At 41.3% G+C, this 16,823-nt stretch overlaps 1 non-coding gene across 1 annotated transcript; it reads right to left on the bottom strand.

Annotated features, from left to right (window-relative positions):
- Positions 1-5,188: 5,188 nt before the first annotated feature.
- Positions 5,189-5,295, bottom strand: LOC112738660 (small nucleolar RNA R71). The gene has a single exon (XR_003169606.1). It is a non-coding gene; the product is annotated as a small nucleolar RNA R71 (small nucleolar RNA).
- Positions 5,296-16,823: the final 11,528 nt, after the last annotated feature.

Here is a 16,823-nt window from a genome sequence, read left to right on the forward strand (position 1 = left end):
TGTACACTCGGCTGAAAATTGACCTGTGCGTGCGCACAGGTGCTTGTGCGCATGCACACATAGAAATTCTTGCTTGTGCGTGCGCACGCAGGGCTGTGCGCACGCACACTTCGCTGTGTGTGCTTTTCCTTGTTTTCTTCATGTTTTCTCCCTTGTATATGCTTTCTTCCACTTTTGCCCATCCATTCTTGCCTCCAAGGCCTGAAATCACACACAAACTATATCACGACATCGAATAACATAAAAGTGGAACTAAATTGCTCTATTAAAGCACAAAATTGCATGTTTTCACAATTAAGTCCAAATTAGGGATCAAACACAAAAGTATGCTATTTTGGTGCTTAAGTGTGAGTTTATGTGCTAGAATCCATCCAAATTGAGTCAGAATATACCATCAAATATGGACTCATCAGTGCGATGGGATCGCACGGAGGGTAAAGTGGCGAAGGGTGTGGGACAGTGGTGACTAGATTAGTTAGTAATCCTCTAAGTTAGATTACCCTGTTATTATGTTATGGTTATAAGTTATGTTTAATATTTTAGTATGCCTTAAGATTGAATTCTTGTGATGGATATGAAGTCTAGGATTGCTTTTGGCGTCCTGGGGTCTTATATCCTACATCACTGGGCACTGTTACCATACTGAGAACCTCCGGTTCTCATACCATATTTTTGTTGTGTTTTTTTTTTTCAGATGTAGGTCACAACCCACCTCGATGAGTTGCTTGGATGGTGACAGAAGTGGAGGATCCGGATACCTTTTGAGTCTTTGATTTATTTTGCTATACATCTCTCACTTTTGTATTTTATTTTGCCTAGAGGCTTATATTTGAGAGAACAAAACTTGTATAAGCTGTTCTTATTGTCTGTTTTCTCTAAAGTTTGTATATATGGCTAGCCGGCTTAAACTCTGCGAGTCATGGCTAGATTCTTATGATATTATACTATGATATTTTGATATACTGTATTTATTTCTTGTGCTTTAAGTTAGTAGCTTGATGATTCCATATTTGTTGGTATATTTTGACTCAAATTGGATGGATTCTAGCACATGAACTCACACTTAAGCACCAAAATAGCATAGTTTTGTGTTTTCTCTCTAGGTTGTGCCTAAATGTGAAAACATGCTCTTTTGTACTTATTTTTGACTAATTTTATTCCATTTACCTTCCATTCGATACCTTGATATTATTTGTGAGTGATTTCAGATGAATAAGGTAGGAATGACTTGGTGGGAATGGAAGAGGAGCATGCAATAGGGAGAAAGCATGAAGAAAACAAAGGAGGAGAGCTCAACCATGCGTGCGTCCGCACAAGGATGCGTGCATACGCACAAGAAGAAAATCAGCATGCGTGCGTGCGCACAACCACCTGTGCGTACGCACAAGAACCCAAGCAAAGCGAATCCATAGCACCGCGAAGTGTGCGTGCGCACAACCCTCTGTGTGTACGCACAAGAGGAAATTTGGCGAAGTGTGCGGACGCACACATCTGTGCGTCTGCACAGGTCCCAGCGCATGCCTCCATTAAAATGCACGTGACTCACGATTTTGGGACTTTCTTGGCCCATTTCTGAAGTGCTAGAGGCTGGTTTGAGTAGCTATATGAAGGGGAACGCAAAACATATGAAGGGAGCCATCTTAGAATAGAAAAAAAACACATAGTAGGAGTAGGAGTAGTGTAGATTAGGAAATTCTCTCTTAGGGTTTTAATTAGGGTTTGTAGAATTTTATACTTCAAGTTTGATTTTGGATTCTAGCAATTGCATTGTAAGTATTTCTTTAATTTCTCTTTCAATTACATTACTTGTTCTACACTTTCATATATTTTACTCTCTCTTGTCAATATTCACATAGTTTTGCAATTTTAAATTCCTAGTTGCTTAATTTGATGTTTGATGGCTTGCATATGTTTGTTTGAGTTGCTTTTATTGATTTTAATCATTTATGGTTCATAGCTTTTACCATTTTCCCAAATTTTGCCATGTTTTATGTTTATGCACTCTATGTGTTTGATGAAATGCCAATTTTAATTATGAGGTAGATTTTCACCCCTTGGCTTGGGAAAGAGTTTATGGATTACTAGAGCCATAATGTCCAACATTTAGTGGTAATTCTTGAGGAGTTAGTTGATTCTTGTTTCCATTAAAGCTAGCCTTTTACCAACTAGTTTGGTAAGTTAGTTAGAACTTATGGATTAAGGTCAATTATGCTTGCTTGACTTACTTCTCGATGTTTGGGGTTAACTAGGCGAGATTAACTCATGATAATTACCATAGTTGTGGTTATGGCAAGGAAGGGGTCCCATAACTCATCCCAAGTCGAGGTTTCATTTATGTATTGAACTACTTTTTCATTACTTCATAGCTTTACTTGTCCATATTGCATACATAGTTCTTTTATTCCTTTATTGCTTTATTAATTGCAATTTTGTCTTGTTCTTTTATTTCTTTATTGCTTTCTTATCATTGAAAACCCTTTTGACCTTCACAACCAATTTTGTGCACTTGTTGTCACTAGTTCCTAGGGAGAATGACCTGGAATTTAAAACTCCCGGTTATTTTGTGTTGATTGTGAAATCTTTAGGATTATAATTTGATTGATGATTAATGGTTGGGTTTGGACTATACTTGCAATGTCAATCCTATTTTTAGTGTGAAAATCCAAACCCATGCTTTTGGTCATCGTCAAATTTTGGCGCCGTTACCGGGGAACTAGCGTCATGGGTGCTATATTTTAGTTGTTGTAAATATGTCCATAGTATGAATAGATACTTTTTGGTTGCTTGTTTGCTTTTGTTGGTAATTAAGATTCTGTTTAGTTTGTTAATTGATGTCTTTAGTTGTTATTTTCAATTTTCTCTATGAGTTATCACCCTCTTGGTTTGGAGTTTGGTTGTGCTTATTTTGTAGGGCTTGATATCCTCAATTTTGGATTGCATCATGAGATTGGAGCATCAATTTTGGGAGGAGTGATAAACCACTATTTTATGGTTTATATTATGTTTAATTGAGTGGTTTCATCAAGTCTCTACCCACTTATTCATATGATTTGCATGATTTTACAATCCCTTCCTAGTTTTGTTCTATGGTTGAAATCTTGCTTCCTAGAAATCTTTAATTTGTATATTTTAATTCTCCTTTATACCATTCGATGCCGTGATCCGTGTGTTAAGTGTTTCAGGCTTTATAGGACAGGAATGACTTAGAGAATGGAGAGGAAGCTTGCAAAAATGGAAGGAACACAAGAAACTAAGGAGATAACCAGCGAGCGTCGACGCGCACGCATGGCTCATGCGAGCGCGCGATACGGAGAAATTTGCAGCGACGCGTGCGCGTGCCTGATGTGTACGCGTGGATTTGAGTTCTGCTAGATGACACGTATGCGTGCTTGATGCGTATGCGTGACTCGCCAAAACGACCAGTGACGCGTACGCGTGACATGCGCGATCTGCAGAAATAACAGAAAACGTTGGGGGCGATTTCGGGCCAGGTTCTGACCCAGTTTTTGGCCCAGAAACACAGACTAGAGCCAGGGAACATGCAGAGACTCGAGATAGATTTTCATTAGCATAGTTTTAGTTTTAGATCGGAATCTAGAGAGAAAAACTACTCTTCCTCTACATTTTTCTTTACTTTCATAATTTCATAGTTTATTGCTTTTGCTTTGGATATTAAAGAATCATCACCTCCGTTGAAGATACTATTCTAGTTTGTTTCCTTACCCTTTTATTTATTCCATATTCTTAATTCTTGTTTAGAGTTACAATTGGATTATTTTCATGGATTTTTAATGCAAAGGATTACTTTTATTTTTAATGAAATTGCAGTTATTGTCTATCATGTCTTTCTTTTATTCCCTTTTTAATTCTATGCAAGTAATTCTCATGTCAATGGAGTAGATTCCTAACTTGACATGGGGGTTGATTAAGAGGAGACACTTGAGTTGGAATGCTCAAGTGAATAGTTAAATTGGAAGTTGTTGGCTAATTATGTATTTACTAACGCTAGACCTTCCCAAGGGAGAGGACTTGGATTTGCGAATAAGAGTTAGCTCAATCACTTGACTTTCCTTTATTTAGTAAGGGTTAACTAAGTAAAAATAACAACCTCTTTATACTACACTTGAGAGAATTCCAACAAGGATAGAACTTCCAGTTAATCATTCCCCTAGTCAATGCCTTTTATTTTGAATACTATAAATCTCTTTTAATTTTCACTACTTTAATTTACAATTATTTATTTGCCCATTTTCCAAACTCAAAATTACCCAGAAAACTCCTGATTAATAAGATAGCACCCTTTTAGCAACTCGTTGGGAGACGACCTGGGACTCATACTCCCAGTATTTTTATTCTAAACTTTTGTGACCTTTCTAAATTGATAGAGCGGATTTCAGCTGGTTAAGAGCTATACTCGCAACGCTGTTCTTATATTATAATTTCTTAATTGGCTGACTTCCGCCCTCTCGTCAAAATTTTTGGCGCCGTTGCCGGGGATTTGCAATTGTGTGCTAAATTATTAATCAGTGTACATATTTTTTATTTTTGCATATTTTATTTTATTTTATTACCATGAGTTGTATGTTTCTTTCATTGAATGACGTGTTCACTGCCTGATCCGAGCTTAGCCGCATTTGATCCTGAAATTGAAAGAACTCTTTCACGTATTAGGCGGGCTCAGCGTAGGCTAGCCTCTGAGGGTGGTGAAGTGATTATTATCAATTCACCAGTCTCATCTGAGGGCGAATCTGAAGCGCCATCTGAGGAAGAAACAAGCTCCGTTTCTACTAATCCAGTTGATTTAGGCGCAGGTAATATGGCATCACCCAGGAGGATCATTCTCCAGGAGGTAGGAGCCCCAGATTTTACACTGCAGCCGTATCAAGTGCATCATCCAACTCTGGCTGCAGATTTTGAACTGAAAACTGCACTAATCAACTTGATGCTCGAGTTTCATGGCTTACCTGCTCAGGAGCCCATCAAGCACCTCAGGGATTTCTAGACAGCCTGTTCTACTGTTAGGCGTCATGGTGCAAATGAAACTTCTATTTTGCTGACCGCCTTCCCATTTTCTCTTGAGCGAAAGGCGAAGGAGTGGTACTACACTTAACCTGAAGCGACCGTCACTAACTGGGATACGCTCAGGAGAGAATTCTTGGAAAAATACTTTCTAGCTGAAGTTACAGATAGATTGAGAAAAGAGATCTCCTGCATCGTACAAGGTGAATCAGAAACTCTTTATGAGTACTGGGAGCGCTTCAAGAATCTTTTGGACGCATGCCCCCATCATATGATTGACAAGTTGGTATTGATCAGCTACTTCACTCAAAGCATGAAGCCTCGGGATAAAACTACACTGGATGGTGCTAGTAATGGTTCTCTGAAAAAGTACAAGACTGCAGATGAAGCATGGCAACTGATCAGCGATTTAGCTAAGTCCATTCAGAATCACAGGCACAGGAACAACCACTCAAAGACTGTTGTAGAGGTTTCCTCTAGCAGTGAGACTACTGTCGTTACACAAGCTATATGTGAAATGATCAACCTACTGAAGCAGATGCAGTTGAATCAACAACAACAACAACAACAGTCTCCCCCACCACAACAGAGCCAACAGCTGGTCCCCCAAAGAGTATGCAGAATTTATGCTGATTATAGTCATTACACTGATGAGTGTCCGCAGCTCCAACAAGAGGACAACACTATGGCAGCTACTCATAACTTCTATGACTGCCCGAATCAAGGATACAATCAACAAGGCGGCAACTACAACCAAGGTGGAAACTATAACCAAGGGTGGCAAGACAACTCCAACCAGGGCTGGAGAGATAATTCCAACCATGGCTAGAGGGACAACTATAACAGAGGAGGCAGAGACAACAATGGAAATTAGAGGTGGAATAACAACAACAGACAGCAGAGCCTTACAGAGCACCTCACCTAAGGCAGTCGCAAGGACCCCAGCACAACCAACAACAGGCCCCTCAGATTACTTATCCTCCTTCCTCATCAAATGACGAGATGCTTCGTTCTCTTCCACAAGGACAACAAGACATGCAGACTACACTGAACTCTACTCTAAATGGTCTGAATGCCACTTTACAAGCTCTTGTCTCCCAGATAGATTCATTACCTGCTTCCACCAACCAACCTTCAAGCTCCAGTAAAATTCCTTCTCAACCCTTACCTAACCCCAAGGGTGGCATCAATACCATCACTTTGAGGTCTGGAACCACACTGTAAGAGAGGAACCAGGAGGAGCTAAGCTCACAAGAACACGCCCAAGATGAAGACTTAGTTGAAGTGGAAGATGCTGAAGAGGAAGAGGAAGTACAGGACAAGGCTGAAGAAGAAGTAGCTCAGCCAAGGAATGGAGCACCAAAGGACACAGAAGCTGCAAGTGGCGCCATTCCTATCTCATTTCCACACCTTGCAAGGAAGCCCAGGAAGCAAATGGAACTTGATCCCAAAATGGTAGAAATTTTCCACACCCTAAATATGCAAAGTTTTTAAAAGATTTATGCATACATAAAGACAAAATTAATGAACTAAAAACTATTCCTTTAGGTAGTTCTATATCTGCTTTAATGGGAGGTATACCTGAAAAATGTAGTGACCCAGGTCCATGCATGGTTAACTGTACCATTGGAGGTGTAATATTTTCTGACTGCATGTGTGATTTAGGAGCGTGTGTTTGTATAATGCCATTGTCTATATATGATGCTTTAAGGCTCCTTCCCTTAAAAAGGTCGGCAGCTTATTTTGTGTTAGCAGATAAAAGCATTATTACAGTGGTTGGAATTGCTGAAGATGTATTAGTGAGCATTAAGGGGCTCACATTTCCCATTGACTTCTATATCTTGGAAATGCCCCCTAATGACTCAGGAAGACCATCATCAATCCTGCTTGGAAGACCATTCCTGAAGACTTTGAAGTTCAAGCTGGATGCATTCTCAGGAACTTACTCCTTTGAGATAGATGGCAGAGCAGTGAGTTTCAGTTTAAATGAAGCTATGAAGCACCCTCCGGAAGATCATTATATATTCCAGTGCAACATCATTAATGAAACTGTAGCTGAAGTTTACCAAGAAGAAGTAGAAGAGGAGCACATGGAGCAAGGTCCAAGTGTGGGGATACCCCTAAACACAATGAGGACACTTTGCCATTATCACTAGCTCCAGATGATCCAGAGCCCAGCCATGAGCAGATAGTGAAATTAAAGCCCCTTCCACTCCACCTCAAGTATGCTTACCTTGAGGATAAGCAGAAGCTCCCAGTTATTATTGCAAGGGAACTCACTTCCCAACAGGAGGAGCAGCTGCTCAGTGTGATGAGAAAACACAAGAAAGCAATTGGGTGGAGCTTGGCGGATATAGTAGGCATTAGCCCTTGAGTTTGTGAACACAAAATATTCTTAGAAGAGGGATCAAAGCCTGTCTATCAACCCCAAAGAAGATTAATTCCCACCATCTTAAAAGTTGTCAAGAAAGAAGTGACCAGGCTACTTGAGGCAGATATTATCTACCCCATCTCAGATAGTGAATGGGTCAGTCCAGCACAAGTGGAAGGATCACAAAGAGCTAAAGGTCTTCCTCTTGGAGGACCCACCAACAGAAGTAGAATGAGCCTAAAGACCGTCCAACTTAAGGACGTAAAAGTAAAGTGCTAGGTAGAAGACAACCCACCATGGTATGATCGTTCCGTTTCAGTCTTAGTTTTGCTTTATCTTATTCTACTTTATTTTTCTTAGTGACTCTTCTCATAATTTCTGCATATTCGTCCGCATTCTGTATTTTGCATTCTGCATAAAAAAAAGCACGCGATGTACGAGCGTCACTGACGCGTATGCGTCATACGTGAATTCGAAACAAAGAAGAAAAGAAATAGAGTTGCACAGGAGCATGGCTGGAGGAGTGCTTTAGACAAAAATACGTCCACGCGAACGCGTCCCTGACCTGTGATAAACCCCGTTTTTAGGGTTTATCATGCATAGAATCTAAGGGTTTTATCAATGATCTTCCACACTTATCCATATAAAACTGCATGATTTTGTGTCTCTTTCCCATTTCATCTCATAGATGAAAATATGCTTCTTTTGCATCAAAAATTGATATATTGTAATCCTCCTCTATTACCATTAGATGCCTTGATCCATTTGTTAAGTGGTTTCAGAAGTTATAGAGTAAAAATGGCTAAGAGGAGTGAAGGAAGCATGAATGAATGGAGAAGCATGGAATAAATTAAAGATTTGGATTTCGGACATGCACGCGCACGCGCACCTTGCGCGTACGCATGGATGCGTGCATCCAGAGCCAGCGCAGTGGAGCTGAGCGAGGAGCCGGTGGGCTTATATGGCTGGGCCATATCCCTTATGACGCTCGCGCACACCTTACGCCTGCGCGCAGATCATAAAAGACCCCAGGGACGCGTACGCGTGCAGTGCGCGTATACGTCGATGTGCACACATGATTTTTTACATGAAACACGTGCCCAGCAATTTCAAGGGGTTCCCAGGCCCTATTTTGGAGCAGATTTTGGAGGGAAAAGCTTAAAAAGATCAAGGATTAGGAGTGTTGGGAATTAGTCATAATTTTAGATATTTTAGGGAGTTAGTTACATTTTGTTTTTAGAGAGAGAAACTCCAACTTCTCTCTAGGTTTTTATTTCCTTCATTGCAAGTTTTCTTTGAATTCTTGGTGAGATCTATTGCTAATTGACTTTTTGTTTTGATACAAGTGTAGATCTACTCTTTTTCTACTCTTAAATGATGTTCTGTTGGTTCAATTTCTTAGATCTAGATTTGGTTCACTTTGTTACTTTGGATATGGATTAATGAATTGTGCAATTTCATTCAATTCCTTAATTGTTGATAATTGTTTGGAGTAGATAGCTTTAATTCAATTCTCTTCTCTCAATTACATCATGTTTTCTATAATTGCCTACCAATTGTTTGTGATAATGACAACCTTAGCTATGGAGTAGGTTTCTCTCACTTGGCTTAGGGGTTGAGTTATTGGAGACACTTGAATAGTAGATATCAATTGTAGATTATGAATTGAGAATTGCTAATTGACTTGGAGTGCACTAAAGCTAGACTTCCCTAGGGTGAGACTAGGACTTGTGACTCAAGTTAGTTACTCTCACTTGACTTTCCTCCATTGTTAGGGGGTTAACTAAGTGAAGCAATAATCAATTCTTATCACAATTGAAGGAAACTATAATGATGGAACTTCCAATACTTACCCTTAGCCAAGGCTTTTATCTCAATTAATTATTGATTGCTTTGCTAGCTTGAATTCTTACACCAACTCTCAAAATTATAAAAGCTCTCCTAATCAATGATGCACATCCTAAGGCAATTCTTAGGGAGAACGACCCGGGATCAATACTCTCGGTCATAGATTTTAGAATTGTTTGATGCGGTATTCGCGTGTTGGTTAAACTATACTCACGATCGGATTCATTACTAGTTTCTAACCGGCATAAGAATATTTTCGTTCATCAAAATGGCGCCATTGCCGGGGATTTTCTTATGTGTGCCATTCTATTGGTTAGTGTGAATATGTTAATATGTGAATATTTGTATTTCTCTCTTGGTTGATTGTTTGCTTGATTGCTAGTTAGGATTAGTCTTTGCTTAGATACCAATTAATGTCATGAGCTTCTTATCTCCTTCATTGTATGACGCGTTCACTACCAAACCCAAGCTTAGCACCCTTTGATTCGGAAATTGAAAGAACTTTGCTTCATATTAGGCAAGCTCAGAGGCGGTTAGTCTTTGAGGAAGGTGAAAAGGTTTTTACCAATTCACCAACCATATCATCGTCATCGAACGAAGGCACCAATTACTCTTCCGTTGATACTACTAATAGTTCTTCTTTTGATATAGGTTTTGACAACATGGCCGCTCCAAGGAGAGTTACTCTCAAGGAAGCGAGTGCACCGGATTTTGTTTTCCAACCTCTACATGTGTTTCATCCCAACTTGAATGCAAACTTTGAACTCAAGACCGCTCTCATCAATCTCTTACCAAAGTTTCATGGACTTCCCGCACAAGATCCAATTAGACACCTCAAGGACTTTCATGGTGTATGCTCGACTACTAAGCGGGAAGGATCCGATGAAGTGGCTATATGGTTGTTTGCCTTCCCCTTCTCTCTTGAGGGAAGAGCCAAGGAGTGGTTCTATACCTTACCCAGTGATGTTGTGTCCGATTGGGACTTGCTTAGAAGAGAATTCCTTGATAAATTCATGCCCGTGGAAATGACGGACATGCTAAGGAAGGAGATCTCATGTATTGTACAAGGCAAGATGGAAACTTTGTATGAATATTGGGAACGGTTTCGCAAACTTCTTGATTCATGTCCCAACCACATGATTGACACTCAAGTCTTGCTTAGCTATGTGTGCCAAGGCATGAGGGAACAAGATAAGAATTTGTTGGATACTTCAAGCAATGGTTCTTTGTCAAAGTATAGGACGGCGGAGGAGGCATGGCAACTTATTACCGACTTGGCCGAGTCAACTCAACACGCTAGACGGAGAGTCAACCGTCCAAAGGCCGTGAATAAAATTTCCTCTAGTGGTGAGACCGCTACCCTTACTAAGACCTTGTGTGAGATGACAAGCCTTCTAAAGCAACTCCAAGTGAATCAACAACAACCTCCATCCCAACAACAACCTTCTCCTCAAAACCAACAATGTCAACAATTGGTCCCCCAAAGAGTGTGTGGCATTTGCTCATGCTACTCCTACTACACGGACGAATGTCCAAGTCTCCAAGAACATAACACTCTAGTGGCTACCCATAACTTTTATGATCGCTCCTACTATGAACGTGCTAATCAAGGATACCACAACCAAGGGAGTAATTATAACCTAGGGTACCCCCAACAAGGAGGCAACTATAACCAAGGGAGTAACAACTCTAATCAAGGATGGAGGGATAGCTCCAACCAAAGTTGGCAGGACAATTATCAACAAGGAGGAAGGGACAATGGAGGCAACCAAAGGTGGAACAACAGCACTCCACAAAACCGTTATTCACAAAACCCTCCAAACCAACAACCAAATCAAGGAAGGAACTATCAAACCTACATACCACCTCATAGACAACCACTTCCACCCAACCAACCCCAAGCACCACAAATTACCTATCCTTCCACATTTCCAAATCAAGATGACACACTCCGGTCCATACTCCAAGGACAAAAAGAACTCCAAAACACACTCAACTCAAATCTTAATGGTCTCACTTCTACTCTCCAAGCTCTCATTGCTCGCATGGAGCCATCTTCTACTCCCACTCCTCAAGCCTCAACCTCTAGTGCCATACCCTCTCAACCTCTACCTAACCCCAAGGGTGGCATCAACGCCGTAACCTTGAGGTCCGAAATGTAATTGAAGGAAAGGGATTCAAAGGCACCTAGTCCAATGAAAGTCGCTCAAGAGGAAGATGGAGTTGAGATAGAAGAAATTGAAGAAGAGGAGGAGTCACATGTAATAGTTGAAGATGAAGACCTTCTACCAAGGAGTGAAGTCCCTAAAAAGGAGCAAATCTTAGAGGAAGTGGCTCAACTAATTCCATTTCCTACATTGGCAAGAAAGGCTAAGAAGCGTGTGGAACTTGACCCGACGATGGTAAAGATGTTCAAGAAAGTGGAGGTAACTATCCCCCTCTTTGATGCTATACATCAAGTGCCTAAATACACAAAATTTCTTTAAGACTTGTGTATGAAAAAAGATAGAATTCATGAGTTGGAAACCATTCCATTGGGTAGTTCCATTGCGGCTTTAATGGGATCCTTTCCGGAAAAGTGTGTTGATCCGGGTCCTTGTTTAGTTTCTTGTGTCATTGATGGAGTCCAATTCATTGATTGTATGTGCAACCTTGGTGCATGCATTAGCATTATGCCTCTTTCCGTTTATCATCTATTGAAGCTCCCACCGTTGAAGCGGTCGGCGGCTAGGTTTGTCTTGGCGGACAAGAGCATAATAACCGTGTCGGGTATTGTGGAAGATGTGTTGGTCGACATAAAGGGTTTGATATTTCCAATTGATTTTCATATCATTGAGATGCCACCAAGTGAATCCGAGAGAGCGTCATCTATCCTACTTGGGAGGCCATTTTTGAGGACCTCTATATTCAAGTTGGATGCCCATTCGGGAACCTACTCATTCGAGATAGATGGGAGAGTTGTAAGTTTAGCCTAGAAGAAGCAATGAGGCACCCACCAGAGAACCATTCCATATTCCGATGTGATCTAATTGACAACATTGTGGCCGAAGTGCATTATGCAAAGCTAGAAGAGAAACATATGATTGAAGAAAATAGTGACAATCCACGTGAAGAAGTTCAAGTGACAAGCCAAGAGCAAAGGCTAGAATTGAAGCCACTATCGCCCCACCTAAAGTACTCATACCTTGATGAAGCCCACACGTTTCCGGTGATCATAGCAAGGGAACTAAATCCTTAACAAGAAGAGAAGTTGCTATGTATTTTGAAGAAGTATAAAAGGGCAATAAGGTGGAGTTTGGCGGATCTAGTGGGGATAAGTCCCCAAGTGTGTGAGCACCAGATCTTTTTGGAAGAAGAAGCTAGACCTATGAGACAACCTCAAAGGCGATTAAATCCTACTATTTTGGAGGTTGTCAAGAAAGAGGTAACACGGTTACTGGAGGAGGACATCATCTACCCTATTTCGGATAGTGAATGGGTAAGTCCCGTTCAAGTTGTGCCTAAGAAGTCTGGGGTAACCACAATCAAGAATGAAAGCAGGGAGCTCATAACAACACGGGTGCAAAACTCTTGGCGAGTATACATAGACTACCGAAGGTTGAACTCGGCCACTAGAAAAGATCATTTTCCACTTCCGTTTATCGATCAAATGCTCAATCGATTATCCGGTAAATCCCATTATAGCTTTCTAGATGGCTATTCGGGATACTTCCAAATACAAATTGCTCTAGAGGACCAAGAAAAAAAAATATTTACTTGCCCTTTTGGAACTTATGCCTACAAGCGTATGCCATTCGGCTTATGCAATGCACCGGCAACTTTCCAAAGGTGTATGATGAGCATCTTTGCGGATTTTCTAGAGCAATGCATGGAGGTATTCATGGATGATTTCACGGTATATGGTGATTCTTTTGATCATTGCTTGGATAATCTAAAAAAAATTTTGGAAAGATGTACTAAAACTAACCTTGTCTTGAATTTTGAGAAGTGTCATTTCATGGTCAAGCAAGGCATTGTTTTAGGACATATTATTTCCAAAGATGGTATTTCCGTAGATCCGGCCCAGATTAATGTCATATCTAGTTTGCCTTACCCCTCTTCCGAGAAGGAGGTCCGCTCTTTCCTTGGACATGCAGGATTTTATCGGAGATTCATAAAGGATTTTAGCAAGATAGCATTGTCTCTCTCAAAGTTGTTACAAAAAGATGTTGAGTTTGATTTATGCAAGGAATGCATGGAGGCTTTTGACAAGCTCAAGGTAGCATTAACCCAAGCTCCCATTGTGCGAGGGCCGGATTGGAGTCGGCCATTTGAAATAATGTGTGATGCTTCAAATTTTTCCGTGGGAGCCGCGTTAGCACAACGCGAGGGTAAGAATCCATATGTCATATCCTATGCATCAAAAACACTAGATGGAGCCCAATCCAACTATACTACTACCGAAAAAGAACTTTTGGCCATTGTTTTTGCCTTGGACAAGTTCCGAGCATATCTTCTCGGTTCAAAGGTGGTAGTGTACTCGGATCATGTGGCATTAAAGTATTTGTTGGCTAAGAAGGAATCCAAACCGAGATTGAATAGATGGGTTTTATTGTTGCAAGAGTTTGACTTGGAAATCAAGGATAGGAGTGGTACGCAAAACCTAGTGGCGGACCACTTAAGTCGCCTCGAACACACAAAAGGCGATACTACTCCTATCAATGATTCTTTTCCCTTTGAGGGCTTGCATGTAATCTCGAAAACCATTCCTTGGTATGCACCAATCACCAATTACTTATTATCTCGCTCCTTCCCTCCTAATCTCTCCAAACATCAAAGGGATAAGCTAAAAAGCGAATCCAAATACTATGTGTGGGATGACCCATACCTTTAGAGATGTGGGGCGGATCAAGTAATTTGAAGGTGCATTCGACAAACTGAATTCCACTCAATCTTGGAAGCTTGCCACTCCTCCGAAGGAGGAGGCCATTTTGGACCACAAAGAACGGCAAGAAAAATCTTAGATTGTGGCTTTTGGTGGCCAACTCTTTTCAAGGACTCTTCTCATTTTTGTAAATCTTGTTCTGAATGCATTAGATTTGGTAACATCTCCAAGAAGGATGAAATTCCCCAATGAACCATGATATTTTGTGAGATTTTTGATGTGTGGGAAATTGACTTTATGGGGCCATTCCCTAATTCTAATGGTTTCCTCTATATTCTACTTTCCGTTGATTATGTGTCCAAATGGGTGGAAGCGATACCCACCCGGACGGATGATGCTAATGTGGTCCTTTTTTTTGTGAGAAATAATATCATTTGTAGATTTGGGTTGCCACGAGCAATCGTGAGCGACCAAGGTTCACATTTTTACAACAAAAGAATGGAAAGACTCATGAAGAAGTATAGCATCATGCATAAAGTAGCCACGGCCTACCACCCACAAACAAATGGCCAAGCTGAAGTTTTTAATCGGGAGATTAAACAAATCTTGGAAAGGATTGTGAAGCCCAATAGGAAAGATTGGAGTGCTAAGCTCACCGATGCATTATGGGCCTACCGAATGGCATACAAAACGCCAATTGGCATGAGCCCCTTTCGGTTGGTGTATGGCAAGGCTTGCCATTTACCGGTGGAGATAGAGCACAAGGCGTATTGGGCCATCAAGGAGTGTAATCCAAGTTTGGGTGGAGACGGAATTGAGAGGAAGCTATAATTAGCGGAGTTGGAATGTTTGAGGGTTGAAGCTTATGAGAACTCTAGACTTTACAAGGAGAAAATGAAAGCCGTGCATGATAGGAACATAAGAGGCAAAGAATTTAAAGCCAGTGATCTAGTCCTTCTTTACAATTCTAGATTGAGATTGTTGCCCGGTAAACTAAGGTCAAAATGGGAAGGCCCATATCAAGTAGTGAAAGCGGAAACCTATGGGGTTTACCATTTGTGCCATCCCTCAAGTTTGGATATCTTCAAGGTCAATGGGCACCGTCTCAAGTTGTATCATGGTGAGCAAATGAAGAGCAACAAAGAGATTGAGGTATTCCTTTTGAAAGATGCACCTCTTGGCAAAGAGCAATGAGCTAGTGGAAGTCCAACTTAAGGACATTAAACAAAAGTGTTAGGTTGGAGACACCCCACCATGATGAGATCTATCCTTTTTACTCTTTTGTATATAGTTTTTAAACTCTTGATTGGTTTGCGATTGCTTAGCTATAGTCCTATTTGATTAGAGTTAATTGTAAATACCTAGGATATTTTACTCATGAAGCCTTGCATTGATTTTTCCATGAATGACTTGATTGTGTGGTAGAAGAACACCCCTCTTTAGGTCTTACATTGATTTTGGGTGTTTTTGGCCTCTTTGGCTGGATTGGCCATTTAATTCATGACAATTAGGCATCTTTCATGTTATTTCAAAAAAAAAAAGAGAATAAGGGTGGCACGTGTCGTGCACTGTGCGCGTACGCGTCCATCGGTCTTCGCAGTTACTGGGCCATCTTCCAGAGAGTTGTGCAAATTCTGGGCCCTAGGCATAACCAGCATGACGCATGCACACACTATGCGCGGACGCGTCCATGGCCATTTGCACAAAAGCACGCGTACGCGCACTAGCCGCGTACGCGTCACTACTGCGATTTGTGATCCTGGGCCATTCCTCCCGAGAGTTGTGTCCTGGTTGGGCAAATTTCATGCTACTGGCCCGGCCCAACTCACGCGTAGGCGCACCAGGCGCGCCCGCGTACTTTGACCATCATGCCAATCGACGCGTCAGCGAACCGTGTGCGTCCGCGTCGATCACCAAATTCTATTTTCTGGTACTTTTTCCTGAGAGTTGCGCCAGAGTTGTGCCCAACCTATGCTGAGGGCACAACTCCTATGCACGCGCATGCGCGCCTGGCACTCACGCGCACACCAACATTTCGCTACTTCGTGCACACGCGCACCGTGCACGTCCGCGCCCTTACTGATTTTGCCCATGCACGCGCACGCATGCATGGCGCGCGCATCGGTTCCGCGAACCAATTGAATTAGAGCGCGCCTTCCTCCTTCATTTTTCTTTCTTTCTTCTTACCACCACCATTCTTCTTCACTTCTACCTTTCTCTACCATCTCTACCACCTCTTCTCCGCCACCACCGGTGGCAACCACCACCTTCGGCGATCCCACACCCCCCCTTTTTCCCTCTCCTTTCTCTCACTCTTCCCTACCTTTTCTCCCACCTCCATACCCCATTTTTCTTCCTCCTCCTCTCACGGTATTGCTCTTTCTATTTTTGTTTAGTTTTCTTTGTTTCCTTTTCCCTTTCCTTAGTTACATTCCCTTACTCCCCCTCTTAGTGGTTGCATTCCTGTTTCCTTTGTTTGTTGGATTTTCTTTCTCTCTTTCTTTTCATTTTCTCATGGGTGTTTCAAGTGGAGCTTACTCTTGCATTGATGAGTTTGTTTTATTTACTTGCTTTCTTTTGCACTTTGTGGTATGATATGATAATTGATGATGCTTTATGGGATGTCACATTGTCACTCTTCTCTCAATTTTTGTCAAAAAAGGGATGCACACCAAGTATTTGATGAAAGACCCACATGACTTCTTGGAGTTATTTTAACTT

This window comes from Arachis hypogaea, chromosome 13 (assembly GCF_003086295.3).
Source record: "Arachis hypogaea cultivar Tifrunner chromosome 13, arahy.Tifrunner.gnm2.J5K5, whole genome shotgun sequence".
NCBI lineage: Eukaryota > Viridiplantae > Streptophyta > Magnoliopsida > Fabales > Fabaceae > Arachis > Arachis hypogaea.